Source organism: Leopardus geoffroyi, chromosome C1, assembly GCF_018350155.1.
Source record: "Leopardus geoffroyi isolate Oge1 chromosome C1, O.geoffroyi_Oge1_pat1.0, whole genome shotgun sequence".
Classification (NCBI taxonomy): Eukaryota; Metazoa; Chordata; class Mammalia; order Carnivora; family Felidae; genus Leopardus; species Leopardus geoffroyi.
This window is the reverse complement of record NC_059328.1, coordinates 69,145,648-69,168,543: the sequence shown is the minus strand read 5'-3', so window position 1 is coordinate 69,168,543 and position 22,896 is coordinate 69,145,648. Positions and strand designations below refer to the sequence as shown.

At 37.2% G+C, this 22,896-nt stretch overlaps 1 long non-coding RNA gene across 1 annotated transcript in view; it reads right to left on the bottom strand.

The window, feature by feature from the left end:
- Nucleotides 1-22,896, bottom strand: part of LOC123600012 — a 42,885-nt gene that overhangs the window by 12,244 nt on the left and 7,745 nt on the right. Inside the window, exon 3 of the long non-coding RNA XR_006713421.1 lies at nt 3,067-3,100. This is a non-coding gene — a long non-coding RNA (uncharacterized LOC123600012). The remainder of the gene's footprint in view (nt 1-3,066; nt 3,101-22,896) is intronic.

Sequence of the window (22,896 nt, the reverse complement as noted above, 5' to 3'; positions counted from 1 at the left end):
TCTCATAAGATCCCAGGCACTCATTCAACAAATATTTACCTAATGCCTCTAAGCACTGGGAAACACAGCAGTGATCAAGCGACATTCTTGCTCTCATAGAGATAATATTGTAGTGGGAGTAGATAGATAATATGCAAATAAGCACATAAAACAGAAGAGGTAATAAGTTCTCTGAGGAAAAAGAAATCGGGTAAGAAAGGGTGTTAGGGGCAGAAGACAACTGTTGCAGGTAAGGTAAGGAGATAAATCCTCCAAGAGAGCGGAGCATTTGAGCAAATCTCAAAATTAAGTGACTACCTAGAAGAAGAGTATCCGAGGGAGAAGGGGCAGTGAACGCACAGGCTTGGATGTAAAGGCATTCGTGGAAGTTTAGAGAAAAAAGAAGGAACAGAGGTAATGGAAGAGGGTGAGAGAAATGGGAGATAAGGTCAAAAAAGTAGCCTGGTGCCAAATGGCAAGGACTTGCAACTTGTATGTTAGTAAGATAAAAGCACTGGGAAATTCTGAGCAAGATGTGACTTGACCTTATTTCTAAAATCTCACCACAGCTGCTTTGAGTAGGGCACATATCTGTCAGTGAGAAAGCAAAGAGACATACAAGAGGCTACTGCGGTGGTCCAGATGGAAACTGGTGGTGGCAGCTTGTCCTGGGATGGCTGCAGAGGCAGGGATGTGAAAACTGTGAATACTGGCAACTCTTGAGGGAGTTTGGTTTAGCAGAGAGAAGGGAAATGGTTAATTCACTGGAGAGGGCAGTGAGGGCAATGGATAATTATCGTTACAATATATTACAACATTCATTACACCAATGGGAAAGAATGCTGGTGATGTGGAATTGAGAGGGGCTAACTGCCATGTCCTTTAGTAGGAGAGAGAGGGTGGGATCCAGGATGACAAAAAAACCGAGATGGCCTTTGTGGGCCAGGGACATATAGTTCAACTACTGTAGTGGACAGAGATGCAGAATACTTGAGTGCAGTACCAGTGGGGTAGTAGACTTTGTGGTATAACTATACAGCCATCCTGTAGATGAGAAGAGAGGAGAGAGAAGAAAAGATCGTAAGAAGCCTTTTATTGGGTGTTCTGTTACTCTTCGAAGGAGAAACATACTATGGAACAATAGTAGGCAATTCACAGGATTTTGGGGAAGGTCAGAGAATCACTGGAGGTGATCTAACTAGGACAATATCCAAATTGCAATGACATAATCGCTCACAGAACAGTTTTCCGCTGCTGCTGGGAACCCCAGATTTTCCTGCCTATAAATCCCCAGGCCTAACTGTTAGAACTGGGACATATAACACTGGCTACTTCTCAGTCACCTTCACCAGAAAAATAGATACTGCACCGTGCTTCTTTCTTCCTGCGGTATGTTTCCTAATCAAAACCTTGCTTGGGAACATTTGATGGGAGAAATCTACAAAAAATTCTTGAGCTATAGCTGTAAACGAAGTTTAAAATTTAAGTTTCTGGTGTCTGCCTTGGAGATTGAGATCTCATAAAGGGAGAGATTCCCCATGCATAAAAAGGGTATCCAGAAGATGGTGGGCAACCAAACTTCTCAACAAACTTAAACTACAAGTGTTTACATATTTGCTGTTATACTCCCCCCAAATGTTTTCAACACACAATAAAAAAAAATAAGCATGTGATAATTTTTGTTGCATAAAAAAAGGTAAATGAAATGAGGAACTTCATTTTTATGCACAGCCATTTGTTATTTCTTTAAATCCTGGTTCCCACCCCAAATTATACAAATAATATAAACTAGGGGCACCTGGGTGGCTCAGTTGGTCAAGTGTCTGACTTCGGCTCCGGTCATGATCTCACAGTTTGTGAATTCAAGTCCCACATTGGGCTCGCTGCTGTCAGCATGGAGCCCGCTTGGGATTCTCTCTCTCCCTCTCTCTCTCTGCCCCTCCCCTGCTCACGTGCTCTCCCTCTTTCAAAAATAGAATAGACATTAAAAATAATAATAATATAAACTAAACTGTGGTATTAGAGCATAAATTGGGGAATCTTAGAGCATTAAAATATGACCTTCAATCTCTAGAACTGTTCTAGAAATTAAGACTATTTGGGGGGGCTGGATCATTTTGAGCTTCTGTTCATTTCAACACAACTGTCCTAAGAAGGTGTTGGCTCTCTGGTATGGTAATGTTTGAGAATAATAGAACAGAGTGAGAATTCATTCATTAAACAGATATTTATTAAGCCCCTAACTATAGTTACACATTCTTCTAGGTGTTGAACACACAGCAATGAACAAAAGAGATAAAATCACTGCTGATGGCATTACAATTCTAGAAAAAAGGGATGCGCTCAATATCACAATTACCTTTAAGTGATGACAAAATTAACACGTTTATGACAGAAAAGCATAAGAAAAAAATCACCTATTATAGCACTAATGTAACTCTTGTGCTTTTTGATACATGGTACTGTGGGGTTTTTTTTAAGTATCTAAATCTGCATATTTATTACAAAAATAGAATGCTACCTAAACATAGTTTTCCATTTTGCTTTTTTCACTTGATACTAGTTCATGAATATTTTCCTATATGATTATGCATTTTTTATAAAATTTTGTAATGTGTACATATTACTCTGTCATAGAAAAGTATCATAATAAGGTCCTTTTTACCGACCATTTAGGTAGGTTTCCAATTTTCCATTATTATAAACAATGCTGCAGTGAACATCCTTGGACTTCTATAGATTTGCACATTTATCTGATTATTTCTTCTGAATAATTTCACAAATGTGAAACTGCAAAGTCAAAGAGTAACCATATTTTAAAGGCTGCTAATATATAGGCCAACTCTTGTCCAGAAAAAAATTGTGCCAATTTTGTTCTCAGCTGTACTGTGTAAGTGAGCGCCTATTTCCTACACCCTAGCAGATTCTACTTTTTTGATTATTAATCAACTTCTGATGATTCAGCCAGGGACTCTCGCAGTAGGGAGAAAGGTAGTTGGGCAGCTGTCGCTAAATGATAAGTCAACAGATTTTTCGATATGTACCATTTATCCACAAGGATTACCCTGTGCCCAGTGGGATCCTCACCTGTTTCGTGCTGATAGGAATGCTTACGAAACTTCTGAGGGAAGAAAGGAAAAGAGGAGAGAAAATATGTCAGTAATTCTCACCCTTCCAATCCATTCTTTCATTGATAAACAATATTAATTGCATTGAAAAAATATTTAAATAACGTCAATACTGACAAGTACAATTTAGCTCTATGGGTATGTTTGTATGTAGTACACAGAGTTATCGAAGGCAAATGGAAATACAGTTGAGATGACATATTATGCATCATTAAATAATAAACACTGAACAATGTGAGAAACCATCTTCTATCTCTTGGAATGCCTATATCCTAACTTGACATAATCTGTAGAATCCAAAGGAAGAGATGATACTAAATGGATAGTCATTTTTCTTAATGTCTGCCCCACTTCCCAAATTGTACTAGTTTATACTTACTGACTTTAGTTCATTAAGTTAATGCTTATTGTTTAAGCTTTAGGTCAGACTGTTTCCTGAGATGTGGCCAATAACCACTTAACACCAGGGATAAAAGGATGTTCTAGTGAGACAACTCTAGAAGTCACTGGCATCTATTTCAGAATTAGTACCCCTAATTCAGAAATCTCTATCACATAAGATCCCATGAAAAACAAACAAACAAAAAAAAAGACCTCCCTTAGCTAGGAGAACCTAGCTATGCTGTGTCAACTGGGAAAACCACTCAGAGTACAGAGCCCTTTATTGTTATTATTGGTGCTGGCAGGATCCCATCTCTCTCTGCACAGCCTAAACCCACAGCCTTTAACCTCTCATACCAAGAAAGCTGTTCATAACCAGAACAAAGGTTAGAAAGCCCTTATCGTCATCCCAAGTGACATCTCTGCATCTTTATAGATCCACTAAATAGGTAAGTCCTAGTTATATCTGTATCCAGGCTCCTAGTCAAAATCCTCTTGTTTCTTATTAACTACACCCTTCTCCCTGGCTTGAACTTGTACTTACTGAACAAACCCCACCAAGTTAAACCAAAATCTGTTTATGGCTTCCATTTTGGACTCAGCCTTTCCCATCCATTTGCCACAGACCCCAGTTTCTCCAACAGTATAAACAGGTCCTCTGCTGGCACATTAACTCTCTGCATTTGTCTTAGCAGAACTAGATGATTATACAGCCTTTAGAAAGTGGAAGTTCAGTCTGAACTGCTTCAGGATTCAGACTGAGCATCTTCTGGATGAGTATGGTGTTAAATAAGTTTCTACAAATTTCCTCCCTTAACTTTCATAACAATTCTAAGCAATCAATTCTTACTCTACAAATGAGAAAACCGAGACACGGGCAGATTAAGGGACTTGTCTAGCTTTTACATAATGGAGCCAAGATTTGAATCTAGGGTCTCCTGAATACAAACCAGTGTTCTTCTGCCTTATGATATTGAGACGGAATCACTCAGCCCAGGCTTTAACACCTTCTGAAACAGAGGTGGTTTTCTCCCATGGCTCGATTTAGTAATTTTCAGCTGAATAAAAAATTCCTGTGTCCTGCCCATGTGAGTCCCTCGCCCACAGCACCAGACCAAAAGACAGACTCAGGAATCTGACAGGCAGCCACCCCCTTGCACATGATCTATAATGTCAGATATGAAGCACAATTAACAAACAAAAGCAGATCTGGCCAATGCTTAATAATAGATGGAGGAGTTAATTGACCTAGGCAAAACTTAAAAAGCACAGAGAAATTATTAAAGTGTAAAAAGTATCTTCCCGCCTGTCTTATACCCAACATGGTCCCCTCAGCAAGATATGTCATCCCTACGGGAGTTCCACGCAAAGGTATCCCAATTAGTAAGAGACCTTAGGCATGTGAACATGTAAAATAGCATTCAGAAAGATTGTGATTATATAACATACCAAAATTCCCCCCCCAAAAATGAGCAAAAGAATAATTCTACTTTATGGCTCTTTGCTTAATTGCCCTCATGGACTAATCAGGAAAGAGAATGATGCTATCTCCTCTTGCTAACCTTTGATCTGCTCCCTACCAAGGTTTGTTTCATTTCCTCAAAACCTCAAAAAAGAGTAAAATGAGGTGATCAAGGCTGAAGTCACCCCCTTTGCAGTTTTTCCCGGCTTAATCATAGAAGATTTCTGTTTAATAAACCACAGGGTTATTGCTGCTGATTGTCACAAAATTTCTTAACAAAATGCTCCTTTATTTCGGCTAAACAATGTTTTTCTTAAACCTGTTGCAGCAGTTACATTAACTGACTACAATTAAAATTCTACCTTGTAGTAACATGGTTTGACCTCTATCTCAACATACTCAAGAGTCTTGGAGTTGACAGAGCTAGTTTACGGTAAAAGACGAGTCAGTTTCTGAGACAGTCCTTATGCCAGGCAGAATATTACTGGAAATTCTATTAGGCTTTAAGACACTGTGCTGTATTATGAATACCAATACTATTATTCCCCAAGTTTGCACACAAACTGTATAATCATTCAAGACACTACAGGGGTTACTTAGAAAACAAATGTGACATCATTTATCATATTGATCCTTGTCTATAAACAAAGAACTTGTATCTTTCCTCGCGACAGCATTTTCCTAAATGTCATTCAGCATTAACCAGAGAAACAAAATAATAACATTTTCAAAATCAGGATTAGCATTTAGGTTGTTGCTGGACATTTTAAGATATGACGGAAGTAGCCTTTAGTCCTTGTCTGGGGGAAGAGAAGAGAAGGAGACTTTACCAATGCTCATGCTTATCTTAGTGTAGAAAATCTGTATTATACTTCTTTCCTCTAACATCAGAGAATGGTCACCTGCTTACCTGTTTTTGTCTGATTGAGTAATCTTCTCTGTAAGTTTAAAATAAATGAAAAGTGCTATACCTGTGGAATTAGAGAGTTCTTTTCATACCTTGAGTGGACCTTGGTGATTAGTGAATCTACATTGGAAAACTAAGATCCAGAGGGCAAATATGTCTGATTCTGCCTTTATTTTACCAAATACATGATTTTCCTAATCTCACTAGCAGCTTAATGAAGAGGTTTTCCAAGAAAACAACAACAACAACAAAACAAACAAAAAAACAAGAAGTGATAAACATGGTCAATTATTGTTCACCAACTTCCTATGCCTGAATAAGAACACATTAGGTTAAGAGAATTGTTTTTCTTAGGGCTCCTGGGTGGCTCAGTGAATTAAGCATCCAACTTTGGCTCAGGTCATGATCTTGCGGCCATGAGTTCGAGCCCCACATTGGGCTCTATGCCGATAGCTCAGAGCATGGAGCCTGCTTCAAATTCTGTGTCTCCCTCTCTCTCTGCCCCTCCCCCCGCATGCTCTGTCTCTCTCAAAAATAAACATTAAAAAAAATTGAATCCCCTGCTCGCACTCTGTCTCTCTCTCTCAAAAAAAAAAAAAAAATCAAAAACAGTGTTTTAAGAAAGGTGGGGGGGGGGTGGCGCATGGGTGGCTCAGTCAGTTAAGCATCCGACTTCAGCTCAGGTCATGATCTCATGGTTCATGAGTTCAAGCCCTGTATTGGGCTCTGTGCTGACAGCTTGGAGCCTGGAGCCCGCTTTGGATTCTGTGTCTCCCTCTCTCTCTGCCCCTCCCCTGCTCGCACTCTGTCTCTCTCTCTCTCTCTCAAAAATAAATAAACATCAAATATGTGGGGAAAAAAATGAAAAAAAAAAAAAAGAAATGTTTAAGAATTGCTTATCATTGCCATTTACTGGACATTTTACTTGATAAAAGAAAATATGTCTTTATGCTATTTGTCCACAATTCTTCACACCAATATAGCTACCCAAGTCAAATTAGCTGCCTAATTAGAACTGGAAGAGACAGATGTATTTTAAATGGCTCCAAAATACATTATGGTACATATAAATTTTCTTCTTTGATTCTACATTTCTATTTGTAATTGGAAATGGTCACAGTTCACATCAAGAAGGTTTTAGAATTCCCTCGTGACCCTTTTATAGAAGAGCTCTAATCCATACTGACCAATGTAAGTGTTATTTTCCATTCCCAAATTCAGTCAGAACACTGCCTCTTTATTATCTTGAAAAAAAAAAAAAAAGGAACATAAAACATGTTCTGCATCAAGATGGTTCTCTTCTTTCTTATCTTTCTCTTCAAAGTTTCTCTCTTCCTAATTCATACTTTTTACCTGTACTATAAACATTATTCCTTTGCATTTTTTATGATGATTTAATATCACAGTTCTCTCCCTTGTTTGTTCAGTTAACCTCTCCATATTGGCTCTTGTGTTTCCATTTTCAAAAGTTTGGTGTGTTTTTTTTTTTTTTTTGAGGTTATTCTCTTTTTTAATTTCAGTAACTAGATGCTTGTACCTTTTAATTTCTTTTACCTATTTCACCTACCTCCCACCCTGCCCCAGAACTATCAGTTCGTTCTCTATATTTACGACTCTTTGTTTTGTTTTTTAGATTCCACATATAAGTAAAATCCGATGGTATTTGTCTTTGTCTGGCTTAATTCAGTTAGTATAATATTCTCTCAGTCCATTCCTGTAGTCACAAATGGCAAAATTTCAATCTTTTTTATGGCTGAATAATATTCCATTGTATATACCACATCTTTTTCCATTCATCTATCAATGGACACTTAGGTTGCTTCCATATCTTGGCTACTGTAAATAATGTTGCAATAAACGTAGGAGTGCATGCATCTTTTTGAATTAATGCTTTCATTTTCTTCATGTAAATACCCAGAAGTGGAATTACTAGATCATATGATATTTCTATTTTTAATTATTTTAAGGAACCTCCATACTGTTTTCCATAGTGGCTACACAATTTACATTCCCATCAATGGTACACAAGGGTTCCCTTTCTTTAAAGCCTTGCCAACATTTGTTATTTCTTTCTGATACTAGCCATCCTGACTAATGTGAGGTGATATCTCATTGTGGTTTTGATTCACATTTCCCTAAGATTAATGATTTTTGAGCATTTTGTGTATCTGTTGGCCATCTATATACCTTCTTTGGAAAGATGTCCTCTAGCCAGAAATACACACACATATATGGTCAATTAATCTACAACAAAGAAGGCAAGGCAAGGCAAGGCAAGGGTATACAATGGGGAAAAGACAGTCTTTTCAATAAAAAGTATTGGGAAAAACTAGAAAGCTACATGCAAAAGAATGAAACTGGACTATTCTTTTACATCAAACAAAAAATAAACTAAAACTGGATTAAAGACCTAAATGTAAAACCTGAAGCCATAAAACTCTTAAAAGAAAACATAGGCAGTAAATTCTTGAATGTTGTCCTTAGCAATATTTTTCTGGATCTGTCTCCCCAAGCAAGGGAAACAAAAGCAAAAATAAACAACTGCAACTAAATCAGACTAAAAGGCTTTTGCACATGGAAGAAATCATCAACAAAATGAAAAGGCAACCTACGAAATGGGAAAAGATATTTGCAAATGATATAGCTGATAAGGAATTAATATCCAAAATATATAAAGAACTCATACAACTTAACACCAAAAAAACCCCACAAAATAATCTAATTTTAAAAGGTTACTGTTGTCTTAAATAAACTTCTAGCAATTATGTTCCAGTAATTTAGCAATAACCTCTTTCCAGTAATTCTAAATGGCATTTTCTGACTGATCTTAACATACTTTTTATGGAGATTTTTTTTGTGCTTTGATTTCAGTAACAATAAACAATCTTAAGTTATTGTCTAATTTTATCTCTTTGATTGGCTTTTCAATCTCTTACATTCAGTTGTGTTTCTCAGGACCCTGCTCTGAGTTCTTTATTCTTCAATCTTTTTTTGAATCTTTCACTGATTTTAATCACTATCTTCAACTATCCCCTCTATATGAACGATTCCTGTGTTATTCATGGAAGGCCAACCCCTAAATTTTTGGATTGTTCATGCAATGATCCCATGCAGGTGTTCCTGGTCAGTCACTGAGTCATTTCTCCCACAATTGCCCCATTCCATCCATAAAGATCTCAGAGTTCTTCACTAGATCCTCTGTGAGAAAGAGAAAGAATATAAAGTCTGAGTAGGAATTTTATATTTCCTTGTGTTTTGGTTCTGTTTTCATTTTGGACACACCCTAGAAGTTTTACCTATCACATTGAGCCTACATCATTTTGGCCAATACTTTGTGAGACAGAGAATCTAAAAGATCAATAAGTAACAGATGTAGAATGTGGACATGGCGAGGGGCTGCCTAATAGGGTGGTAAGGAGCACAACTTACAAAGCCATCTTGACAGTGGATGGGTCACTTAACCAATCCAGTTTCTAGTTTTCTCATATCGAAAATGGGACTAATAATATTGCCAAGCTCAAAGGGTTGTTATTATGATTATTAAATAAGCTAATATTTCCTGCAGAGCCTAGAACAGTGCCTTGCTCATGGAAAGTCCTGTCTAAGTACTTGTTATCTAGGTAAGTGCTAAGTGAAACAATAAAGCAGGGAAGATGGGAAGACAGTAGTTTTTAGAACTGCAGATCAGGTAGCCAGGGAATGGTTCACTGGGAAAGGTGAAATTTGGGCAGAGAGTTGACAGAAGTCAGACAGCAAATTGTTTTGCTATCTTAGGGGAAAACATTCTAGGGAAAGAAAGCTGCAAGTACAAAAGAACTGAGGCAGGAGTTTGCCTACTATGTTTGAGGAACTCTAAAGAGGTCAGGTCAGTGAAAAGGTAAGAGTCCCATTAGACAAATCAGAGTGGAAATGAGAGTCGGGTGGGGCACAGGCCTATTAGTCTTTTTGATTGATGATTACACAGGTTCATTCTGGCTGTGATACTGAAAATAGTTTGAAATGAGGCAACAAACTACTTATGAGGCCTACTGCAACAAAATCAGATGATAGACATTGATGGGTATGACCAGACAGGGAATGGCAAAGTGGTAACAAGGGGTAAGATGTATTTTTAAATGAAAGTCCGTAGAGTCTGCTGCCAGAATAAATGTGAGGTGTGAGGCAAAGAGATGAACCAGGGATTATAAGAACTTTAGCCTAAGCAACTGGAAAACAGAATTGCAATTAAATTAGATGAGAACCATTATAAGAAGCATAGGTTGAGGAGGAAGATTGGGAATGTGGTTTTCGATATATTAAGTGTGAGATGCCAACTGTTTCTCTGAGTTAAGATGTAAAGTACACAGTTGAGTCTAGAGTTAAAAGGGATAACTAGACTGAAAATATATACTTGGGAGTTATCAGTGATATATAGCAATTAGAGCCACAAGAATAGATAAGATAATCTAGGAAGTGAGCACAATTTAATGAAATAGAGAAAGAACATATCCAAGCATTGATCCCTGGAGTGCTCAAAGGTTTACAATAGAAATGACAACAAACATAGGAAACTGGAAAGGACCAGTCAGTGAAGTTGAAGGAAAACCAAGGAAATGTGGTGTCCTAGAAGTCAAGTGAAAAAAAAAAAAATCATTTTTAGAGGAAGTGATCATCAAGTGATCAACTTCATCAAATAGGTTAGTTAGAAAGAGGACCAAGAATTATGAGTTAGAATTAATAACTAAAAGGTCTTTGGTGAACTTGAAAAGATGAATTTGCAATGGAGTCATGGAAACAAAATCTTGGGATGAAGGGACAATGGAAAAGAAAAATTAAACAGAATGAACATAAATTTTTCAAGGAGTTTGTTATAAAAGTAAGGAAAGAAATGGGGTGGTAGATGGAGAGTTAAGTAAACAAAGAAAAATTAGATTTTTTGTGCAAAAGAATTTTTTGCTAATGGGAAGGGTCCAGCAGAAAAAGAAAGAAAGAAAGAAAGGAAGAGATCAGTAACATTTACTTCCAATTGAATCAATGAGCCCATCCCATCCCTGTGAACTACACTTTTACTGCTGCTCCTATCTACCTATTAATTTATTCAGTCCAATCATCAAAGGTCCAAAGCCAAAGCATTGGCATACCAATTTTACAAGCACTCCCATTTTTTGCTAACAAACTTGGAAATCATGAGAATCTTTTCCTAAAACATTACCTCTACTCTTTACTTTGCATGAAGACTGATTTTCCCAAGATGGTGCCTCTTCTCCAGAAATTTACACAAGTGAAGAATGCTCATGGTCTCAGGCTCACCTTGATCAGTTGGTCAATCTTGATTCATTTATCTGACTATTCTCTGGGACCCTTTGGACAATCACTTTGACCAAATCATTGTTACCAAAAGTTTAAATTCTCTTTTCTCCCCTTCTTATTGGGCCACACTTACCTCCAGCACTGGTTATACCCATAAGAAAGGTCTCCAATCTCAGTTGAACTTATTCCTATTCAACATTTTTCCCCCATAGTCTGCAGTGACTGCTCAAATCTCTTAGGTTTCCATTTTCATGTCTCTCTCTCATTCTAAGATTATTTGGTTCACTCATTTTACCTTTACAGAGGCCCTGCTACATTTTTAATTTGGTGCTTGGCACTAGTTATACAAAGGTCCTTGACTTCAAAGATCTTACCGGATCAAAAGGAAGAGAACAGGATTAAAAGAAAAAGTCAAAGAGAAATAATGGAAGAGAAAAGAATAAACAGAATCAAATAAACAAAAACATCTAATACAAACTGGTTCATGTTTTAACAAAGGCATTAAGCAAATTAAGTCAATGTAGAAGAAAAAAGAACTCTGTAAGAGGAGAAGAAGAGAAGTCTGACAGAAGACGTGGTATTTGGTTTGGGAGTTAAAAGATAACCATACGTTTTACAAGTTCCATACGAAGAGATTGGACAGAAGGTAATTCTAAGAGGAGGGAATTTCTAGAGCAAGAAAATGAGGCATAAAATCATGCCTTTCTCATGAAATAACCACTAACTTCAATGTTCCTGGAGTGTGCAGTACAAGCTAAGGATTTTGGACTACTTCTTTAATAATGTAAGAACCATGAAAAGTTTTTGCAAAGAATGAGTAGAGATGTGTCTGTATGTCTGTTTAGGAAATATTCCTGGGAGTAATGTGGAACGCAGACATAAGAAGGAAAAAGACAATACAGTTACTGGAACGGGAATACTGGAAACTGTGGCGGGACACCTGGGTGGCTCAGTCGGTTGAGCATCTGACTTCAGCTCAGGTCATGATTTCACAGCTCATGAGTGCAAGCCCCACGTCGGACCCTATACTGAGCTCAGAGTCTGGAGCCTGTTTCGGATTCTGTCTCTCTCTGTCTCTCTCTCTCTCTCTCTCTCTGCCCCTAACCCACTCGCATTCTGTCTCTGTCTCTCTCAAAAATAAGTAAACATTTAAAAAAAGAAAAAAGAAACTGTGGCAAGTGTCTAGAAAATAAATGGCAACGGACTCTAGAGCAATGTCATAAAAAAAAAAAAAAACCCAGTAAGAGTTTGGCTTGGTAATTTTTAATGAAAATATATAATTGAAAAGATTTGTTGATAAATTGGATTTAGCAAACTATGAAAAGAGAAGAGTTAAGCTTGACTTTGATACTCTTAGCTTGGGCGATTAGGTATATGGCAGGTGCATTAATTACAGTAATGAACACAGGAAGCTTTGAAATAGAGGGAATGGGAATGCAACAAATAGGTTAGGTCTGAGATGCCTTTAAAACATCTAAGTACATATGTCCAGTCAAATTCAGAGCTGGAGTTTCTGAGAGATGTTGAGGCTGGAAATATTTATTTAGATGTCATCAGGACCTAGGTGCAAGTTAAACTGGAAACATTGGACTAAATCCTCTGAGAGAATGTCAAGTAAGGGGGAGAAAAAGGATATCATGAAAAAGATATACGCTTTGAAGGCCGTTAGGGCTGTATCCAGAATATAGTCTCCTTACCACCTATACTTGGCACCTATTTCCTCAATCTTATTAACCAATAAAAACTGACAAGGCTTAGCTCCTAAACTTAAATCTTAAAAAGTACTAGTCCCTAGCTTTTTTTTTCCTCCCAGCTTTCTTCTTTTTTTCCTTTTAAAAAATTTATTTATATTTTCAAAGAGTATCAGATGATTTCTTCAAGTATCTCTTCCATAACAGCTAGCAGAAATGCCCTAGTAGTTGCATATTAGAGAATCCTTTTATCATTAGTTCCTACTAACACTGTTTAATTTGACAATTCCATGATTTTAGCACATTATCATCTGTTTTGTTTTTCTAATGGAGACAAGTACTTTATTTTTCAGATTCTTCTATATACCAACACATTGAACGCTCCACATAGGGTCACATCTCCATCAGACACCCAGTAACCTATGCAGCTTTTTTACTATAAATTTTCTGGATAAATTAGCCAATGTCACAAAGTACACAATCACAAAAACAACATTTTTTTTTTCAGTAAGACATTCAAAGTTTACACCCTCGCATACAGTACAGAAAGGTTACACCTAGATAGAGTATGACTTGATTTCAGCAATCAAATGTCAGTCGACACAAATAGGCAAAAAAAAGAAACCACTGCAGTCTTGAACTGGGATATTTTTAGACTTTCATTTGAGCACATTCAGATGAGAACCCATCCTTATTAATGGATTAGAAAGTTAATTGATCTGTATTATGCCTGAAAGTGGCCAGAGAAAATGAAAAATAAGGGTACTCATTCTGTGCCCTACTCCTATATTTAAACTCGCTCTATGTACTTTTAACTTACACCATCAGCACTTAATATACAGATAACTCATTTTAAAATTGAAAGGGTTATAGGGTTATAATTTTTATAATTTCTCCTCAGTAATGCTTTATATATTACATTTAAAGCACCCAGGAAAATACATCCAAGGATTTCAGTACCTCACAAACTTTACAGAAATTTCTTGGCCAGTGACTAAAACCCTGGCTTATTTGAGACTGAATATAATATCTACTAAATGAGGTAAGCAGTAAAATTATTCTTATGTGCATGCGCTCTCAATAATTTTTAAACTCCTTACATATCTTAGGAATTTAAAAATATGTATTTTAAATCTGAAATTGGGTTCTGGGCTTCTACCAATACTCAATCTAAATAGTCTTGTATCACTAGCAGATTTTGCAATTCACCCCTCCCTCTCTTCCCTCCTTCTCTCTCCACCCCGCCCCCTGCCCCCAGGTCATAAATATCCTGAACCACTTTACTCACACCGCAGCCTTCAGAGTATCCATTTACCTTGTATCACATACACAGTGGCCCAAAGCATCTTGTTTTTTCTTCAATAAGTGGTTTTTAAATCCCTAATAGTACCTTCAATTTCTGATCTTCTTTCACTACTTGATCTCTAAGGGCTTTATGAAAATTCTGTTAAAGTTTTCATCAATCATATCCTATAACTTTTTTTTGCATGTGAAGTTTTTCAAAACAGCCTTTCATGTGAGTGAAGCAAAATTATTTTAGAGGAAATCTCCCATAGTTGTGAGTGGTTACGCACAGCCACGTTTGATAACCAATTCCTACTTGTGGTACTGTGGTTTTGCAAATATACACATGAGGAATGGGGAGAACCAATGTTGGGCTGGTTATTGCTGAACAGACTCAAGGCTACTTCGGTACTATTTTCAGCATCAGTGATTTCAATATTATGTGATCTAAAATTCTTTCCTGCCAGGATCCTGTGTTTCCTTCCAGAAGATAGTGTTTCTCCGCCAACATGAAATGACAACATTCCCTTCCTTCACCAACAGCTGTACATCTTTCAATTCTTGCGTTGGATGTCACAGGCCCTACCCGGTGCCTCCCACTCTTCCTGCCATTGTACGGTGAATGTGGAGAGCGTAATTCTCTTAGTCGTTCATAAAGGCTCAAATGACAAATGAATTTTTCTACCCCTGCTGCTCTCTAAACTTTGGGAAGTATCAAGTGAACCATTAGCCATTTCATGATATTCAACTTGGGTGACCATGCTGGGAAGAGTTGCAATTTAATGCCTTTTTAAATGTATGGTTATGGGTTATATTGTATGTAGTTCTATTACATTTTTCTACCATGTTTTCCTTTTATTGTGCCATTAAAAATTTATTTTTTTTATTTTCATCATCACATTATGATAATTGTTACATTTCCATTATTGTTTTCTCATTTCTTTTTATAATGGTTGTAAGATTAATAAAATCTTTGACATTGTCTTGGGAGGTCAGCAGTCCATGAATTGCCCTCTGCAAGCTTGCCATTTTGCATACCTTGTTTAGGTCTTATGTGGGCATCTCCTGTATGTTTAACAGTGAACAATGGGTAACTCACTCAATTTACTATTTTTTTCATCTGTAAATTGTACATAATATATAAATCTAACAGCCAGGTGATGGTATTTATAAAGTGAAACCATTTTTCCTGGCAAACTAAAAAGGCTATTGTTTCTAAGAAAAATAAAGATATGTGTGAAAACTAGATACCTCAAAGATATTACTTAATGACATCTAAAGAACGTTAAACCACATAACAGCTAACCCATTGGTGGTGATAACATTAACAGGGCAGCTGAGATCTATTTTTAAAATTATAAATTAAGGATCAGAGGAAAGGAGAAGTTTAACTTTTGTTAACAGTAGGGAATGATACTGATTCAAAATAGGAATGAAAAAAAGATGCCCAGGCATGGTATTTAAATTTATTTGAGATTAGTTTCTTTCTAAACTAAAGAGGCAGTCCACTGTTTTAAAAAGACCTTGATTAACAGGAGTTCTATTTTTCCATTTCTGTCTAAATTGTCCTAAATGGTTGCATTCTTTGTGGAGAAAACTGTTCACATCTACAGCAAATGCTTAAGCGTGTGTACTGTTCATGAGGGTAGAGACCATGTTGAGCTCACTGCTGCAGCTCTAGCGTCCACAACATCAGAGATTCTCAATACATATTTGCTGAAAATCATTAAATAGGATAAATATGTGTGTATGACATATCATGGATATGCTAATTTAATATATAACTGATTTACACAAATATCATATCACATACACAGTAGTGCACTCAGAAAAAAGATAGCATTCAGACAAACTCTGTGCAATGTTACCAAAGTTTATTATATCGATGTTATTTGAGATCATACAAGCAAGGACAGTTCTTTGTATACCAGAGTGTCAGACTGTTTTAAAATTTATCTTTCACAGAGAACACATAGAAATCAAAGAAAAAAAATTTTTACTCTCTATAAAAATATAAAATATGATAATTTTTTGCTTTACAAAATTACATGCCATTGCATATCAGATATCTTTCTGATCCAACGCCTAGTGCCCTTTTGGCTGCAAACTGAGGAACTACCAACACTAATTAGCAAATAAAATACACATCTAATAGGGCTCCTAAAAGATATGCTGTAGTATAACCCAGTACTTTGAATTTTAGCAGAGCAGCCAAAGATAAAAGAAAATAGCATGTCAGTCTCATAATTGATCATTATGTCACCTACCTTTCCTTATACAAAAACCATGCTTGTAAAATATTTGCTAAAGGCCATTTGATTTCACTCAGATGTGAACACCAGACCTAATTAAAGAGTACATTTAATTTCTAATAAACCTCCTTTCTTTGTATGTTTTATGTTCTTGAATATATTTCTGCTCAGGTGTTGATTTCAGATCTTTGGAATTTTAAGTGATGCAAAAATTAAAACAATAACAAATTCCATTTACAATTTACTAAAATAACCTACCCTTTTATCTAATGTTTGGGTTAGTGATATAATTATATAGTTAAACAAATACACATCGAACATGAAACCTCACCATAATTCTATCTTGGAGGTCCATAACTGAGAGCATCTTATTTATAAAATCCATTGACAATCAGCCACTACTTTCTAAATAAGAGATCTTACAAAAAAAAACCCACTATGTATCAAATTCCAAAATATATATTATTTCATTAGCCAGATTCCAGCTTATATATTAAGACATGAAAAATGTATTTGCAGATTACTCACCCACTCAGACTCCTAATAATTAGATGATTGAAACCTAGAAATCTGAGTGATCTATACTGAGATATGTATTATTTAAATGTGCTTTGATTTTCTTATAAATTTGAAACTTTCTAGATGTAAGATAGGTGCTTATATTAATATAGAGGAAAAAAGATCAAGAGTGGTAGAATCCAAGAGCAGAGGCAGTATATCCTTCCAAGCATCCTAGCTGGAAAGAGATAGCACGTTGAAATTGGGTAATTAAAGAAGAGTTTTAAAGGGAGATATTTATAAAGATCTTGGCCTAGTAACAGTGAGGAGCTATTCCTTGGTCTGATGGGAAGTGGAAAGAAAGTATTAGCCTGAATGAAGAGACAGAGCCATGTGGAGAGAACCACCTAGCTTCATGCATCCAGTCCTGGTGACCCCATAGGAAGGGAGTTGAGGAAATAAACTCCTCATATTCACTTTTTCCTTTGTTGGTCACAACTCCTCAGACGCTCTCCTAATATACTCTAAAACCAGCCCCTGTTTGCAGAAGGTAAGAGAGACCAGAAAAAATGAGAGGCAGACCGCACCAGACTGGTAGGTGGCAGGTTTAATAAGTAAGGGGACTTCTCTATGATGCTTGTCTTGGGCAGCTGACAGATCTTCACACCCACCTACCAACTCTTGAAAGTTTATGTACAGCCCTTACCTAGGTTCAGTCACATATACCACCTGGGTGGTCTCAATACCACATCATTATCTCAAAGGCTATGTCCTTGAGGCAGCTTCCGGGAAAAGGGAAAGCAAATGGAACACACATTCCAAGGGCAGAGGAGGGGGTAAGGAGCTTCTGATTGCTGGGGTCCAGTTCACAAGTCAGCCAGTCATCACATGCTCTCAAGGATCTTCCCCAGCACCCTTTCTCCACTGGCCAAACCCATCCAGAAGCCAGAAAACATGGGGATCATTGATGTAGCCCATTATTAAAGCAGAGCAGAGGAGAGGAGAAGGCAAGTGAATCTACAGGAGCCAACAGAAGATATTGAGCACAAAAGACAACTGAAAAGGACATGTGTCAGAGGGTCAAGAAAGTAGACAAAGGAAATGTAAAATGCCCAAAGGAAAGCAATGGGTTACCAAGTAAATACGCAAGAAAAATGAATGAGAAGTCATCATGCTCTCAACTGGATGTCATAGTAGGGTATAAGCAAGAAAGTATCTAAAGGAATAATAGAAGAAATTCTAAATAAATAGATAAAGGAAAGGAAATGAACAATTGTAGCACAACTACTGTGTCTCAAACATTTTGTTAGGTAGTTTTTTTTTTTTTTTTAATAAGTGGTATCTTTTAATTCTCACAACAGACAGTGGAAAAGTCTTAACAGTTGTAAAGAAATGGAAACTATAACCCATAAGAAAATTTGCCCATGTATCTCTATTATACATGCCCCTGTATATTACCACTTAGTCGCCACAAAACAGTTTAACTACCAAAGCAAAGAGATCCAAAGTTGCCTTTAAATTAAGCCTAGTCTGGTGATGAATCATGCCCTCATGATTCTTCTGGCCTAAGAGTAATGAATAAAAACTTCTTGTCTCCTTTCCAACAACTTCCGCATCTCCTTGTCTCACCAGGATCTCTAGAGACAATGAGCATAAGATTGTACTGCTCTGTATGCCAAGTCACCTTCTACTAGATCTCTCATTCCCCTCCCTTCAAATGGAGCCAGGGAAAGTAAGTCAGGCATATAGTCTTACATTACTAATGTATGGAATCCATTAGGCAATTCTATTTGGACCTAAAAATAATAACGCTGCTTTTCTTCCAACATAAAATCGGCTGTCGCAATTCCACACTCTTTCAAAGCTATTTCCAGCAAGTTTACATTGTAGCTATGGTAGCATATATGTCTTATCAAATCCCTTTTATCAACAAAACGAATTTTATATTCTTTGGCTCTGGCTTTACAGTTTTCCTCAGCATTCCCCCATACATAACCACAACAAACTTCTGAGGTTTAATAACAATAACAGCTAACATTTAAAATGGGTCATGCCCTGGACTAAGGATCAAGACATGGTTTATCTCATGGAATCTTCCCCATGGATTTATGAGGTAGGTGTTATTATATAGCCCCATTGCAGAACTAAGTAACTGAGGCTTAGATTAAGCAGTCTGACATTATTCTCACAGCAGGAAGTGCTAAAAATAAGTTTTAAACCCAGGAATTCTGGCTCCACAACCTGCATGTTTAATCAGTGCCCTCTCTTGCTTCCTGATGTTTTAAACAAAACTCCATTCCCCACTTCCCCTCCCTTTGTCTCCCAAGCAACTGACAGAAGGCTGTGAAACTTGGCTTCTATTCCCTTTCTCAGATAGTCACATTTTCTTTTTCCTCTTGATTTATTTACTTATCACTTTCCCCTCATTCCCTTTCTGGTTACAAACAGCATTTATTTTCCTCTACACTTAGCCCAATATTAAAGCATCTCCCAACACACCCAGCTGTCTACAACTTTCCCAGCAACGCCAATTAGGCAACGGACATTATCAGGCCATCAAGTCATGTTCAAATTTGTCAATGTAGCAAAACTACATTTTGCAAAATGGTACGTTCAGACAAATTGTTGATAAGCACTACTTCATGAAGTGCTTGACCACTTCTGGTCAGGTAATTACCAATCAGGGAAATTGTGAAGAAAAACAAATGTGCCAATTCTGATGACTACATTAGTGACATGAAATTAAAACCAAAAATACTTCAGTCCTAGAAGCACTGAGGAGACTGGTTTCAATATGGAAAAAATCAAACCTGCTTCACTAATAATTAAAGAATCCTGTGTGGAATCTGAGACCTAAAGGCAAAATCATTTTATTTGAATTTTCAGTATAATAACGTTTTCAGTATGATAATGTTTGAAATAGCGACTAACCAAACTCAGATGTGAGAAAAGACAGCTTCAGAAATACCAGACAAAAGAAAATGAAAGATTGTCAGCATTCTCAAGGGAAGACACCATCATTAATAGTCTCATTTTGGTCTATATAGTAACATAAAGCTTCTATATGTATACATTTTCCTTACAGCCATGATAACGTACCCAGAAGCTTGCTTTCTCTACGGCACTGATTAGGATTATTGTATTTGAGTCTGCATTTTCACCTCTCCTTTCAAACACAGCTCCAAATCATTGTTTTTGCTCATTTCTTACGTTTCATCATATGTAATTAGTATAGGTACTCACAGGAGTGTGGGGCAGCTGGACTCACTATAAAGTTGGAGAAATAAATTTTGCAGCCAGCCTGACACTGATTTAAAATGCATTTCAGACTGATGAAAGCTGGTGGATTCACAGTCCCCGAGACTGAAGTTCTCTGGTTCTCCACGGAACAAAGAACGCCCGGGGAACTGCAGTGCCCCATAAACTTGCTTCAGCTGTGAGGTGACATTCACCATAAAGAGGCATGTTGGGTAGGTACAGCTGAAAGAACTGGATTATCAGAAAGCCACTCATCACTTAGGTCTGAAAAGAGTAGCTGGATTGCTTCTGTTGTTACATGAGTCAAATTAGAGCATCTGCGTTGTCATTCATTCAACGATGACTTTAGGATTGTTTATCATGTTTTTCCCCCTCAAAATACCTAGAGTTCTCAAATATAGGAGATTGCCTGGAAGTTTAAATTTGTCTTTATTCAGAACTTTTCAGTAACCTGCTGTGTAAAATTAGGCAAATTCCCATGTCTATGATTTAGTTACTATGCCTATTAAATGGAGGTTAAACTAGGTGGTCTACAAGACATCCTCCAGCTCTAAAACACAGATATACGGCCACAGTGTATCACGAGAGGAAAATGTGCCCCATGATCCCATGGAGATACCTTGACAAACTATCACATTGTGTTCTGTCATATTTTTTGGATTGTAAAACAGCTAGCGTTAGGAATAAAGACGATCTCATATGACTTTCACAATACTTTGCAGAGGTGTATCTCAAAAAGTTTTGGTTTTCTGGTCCCATTTTTACATGCTGGATGGGCATTCTAGCCATTTCCTGTCTCATTCATATATAATTTCAATTTAGAAAAAAGAGAGAACAAGAAGACAACTAGACCTTGCCCCTTTGGCAAGATAGATAAATGTTTTAAGACTGAGCTATAAGGAATCAACTCAGAAAAGACAGCTGTTGGAATATGCTCTAACAAATCTGGTTCTCCATCATTCAGAAATATTCTCATGCTATGGGTCATGCTATTTGCCTCCAAACAGATTTTTCCAGTTACATAGACCTTATATTGAAATAAAACTGGAGGAAAAAAATATAGCTCAGTAGAGTTGTCTTATTACCCAACAGATTTAAACCAGATCTAATGGAATGGCAGGAGAATGACAAGCAGGGCAAGAAAAAGCACAGCAAGAGACATAAAAAGCGTGCGCTCCTTTGGATCCTGACCGCAATCAGGGCTTAGGGTTTGGGAGCATTTGGACTCTTTGTGTGAGTCATGTCATCTTGATTTTCTTCTCTCCCTGCCTCTTAATCCCTTCTGCTCTAATTCACCTGATTCACACACATACTCACACATGAAATACTCCAACACACAAACATTTAATTCAATCTGCCTGTTGTTTCCTTACATCCTTATGTTGTTGAAACCAGTCATCACATTGCAGCATGCTATGTGATCCCAGACAACATACTCAGGTTGCAGGGAACTTCCAGTTACCTCCCTGTGTCACTCAAAAGATCATACTAGGCTTCTTTTAAGTGTGGTAAAAACTATATACAAGGAAAATTTTATCAGAAAGCCATCTACAATCCCCTTAATTTAATCCATCATTAAAGCAAAATCTGTTTTTTAGAGACACTAAACACATGGAGGAAATAATGCATTTATCTACTAGAGAGATCAGGCTTAACTGCTTGTCTTCTTTTTTTTTTAATTTTTTTTAATGTTTATTTATTTTTGACAGAGAGAGAGAGAGACAGAGCATGAGCGGGGGAGAGGCAGAGAGAGAGAGGGAGACACAGAATCAGAAGCAGACTCCAGGCTCTGAGCTGTCAGCACAGAGCCCGACACAGGGCTCGAACTCACAGACTGCGAGATGATGACCTGAGCTGAAGTTGGACGCTCAACCGACTGAGCCACCCAGGTGCCCCTAACTGCTTGTCTTCTAATAAAAGTCTATTAGATGAGGAAAGAAAGGAGGGGAGGGAAATAATGGGCAAGGAGAAGTGATTATCAAATAGAGAAGGAAGCTAGCTTTAATACCAAGTCCTTAACACGTACAGGGATACTATATGCTACGGGCAGCATTATATTTATGGTGACCTCAACTCTATGATTATGTGCTTTGAGTCAACTCTCTGAGCCAAGAAGGACCAGAACCAAGTAGGATAGACCTCTTGTCTACTGAACAGGAAGCGTGTACAGCAATCATACTTCTCTGTTTCCTTCAGCATCTGTTGCAGTGTGCTGTGCACATGATAGGTTACTGCACATCTTCAAATCAAGAAGATACTCTAAATTAGGTCTCCTTCACATCTAGACAGGCAACTGCAGGGCTGAGAAGCAGCACTGAATAGTGGAAAGAATCATGAACATTCCATTACGGACAAGAAAGCCTCCAACTAGTCCTGTCTCAGTTTCTTCAACTGTGAAATGATAATAATAATACCTTCCTTGCCTGCTTCACAGGTTTGCCATGAGCATGAAATAAAATAAATAACAGCATCTTTATTTATTGAACACTTAGATAATAAACATGCAAAAGATTTCACAAGCATTATCTCAATTAGCCGTTAAAACAAACCGATGAAATGAGCAATATTGATCCAGCTTGCAGTTGAGAATAGTTAGGCCCAAAGGAATTAAAATCCTACAGATTATAAATGGGAGCAAAGAGATTTCATACCAAGGATTTTATTTTATTTTTTTTAAGCATTTATTCATTTTTGAGAGACAGAGAGAGACAGAGCCCAAGCTGGGAAAGAGCAGAGCAAGAGGGAGACACAGAATCTGAAGCAAACT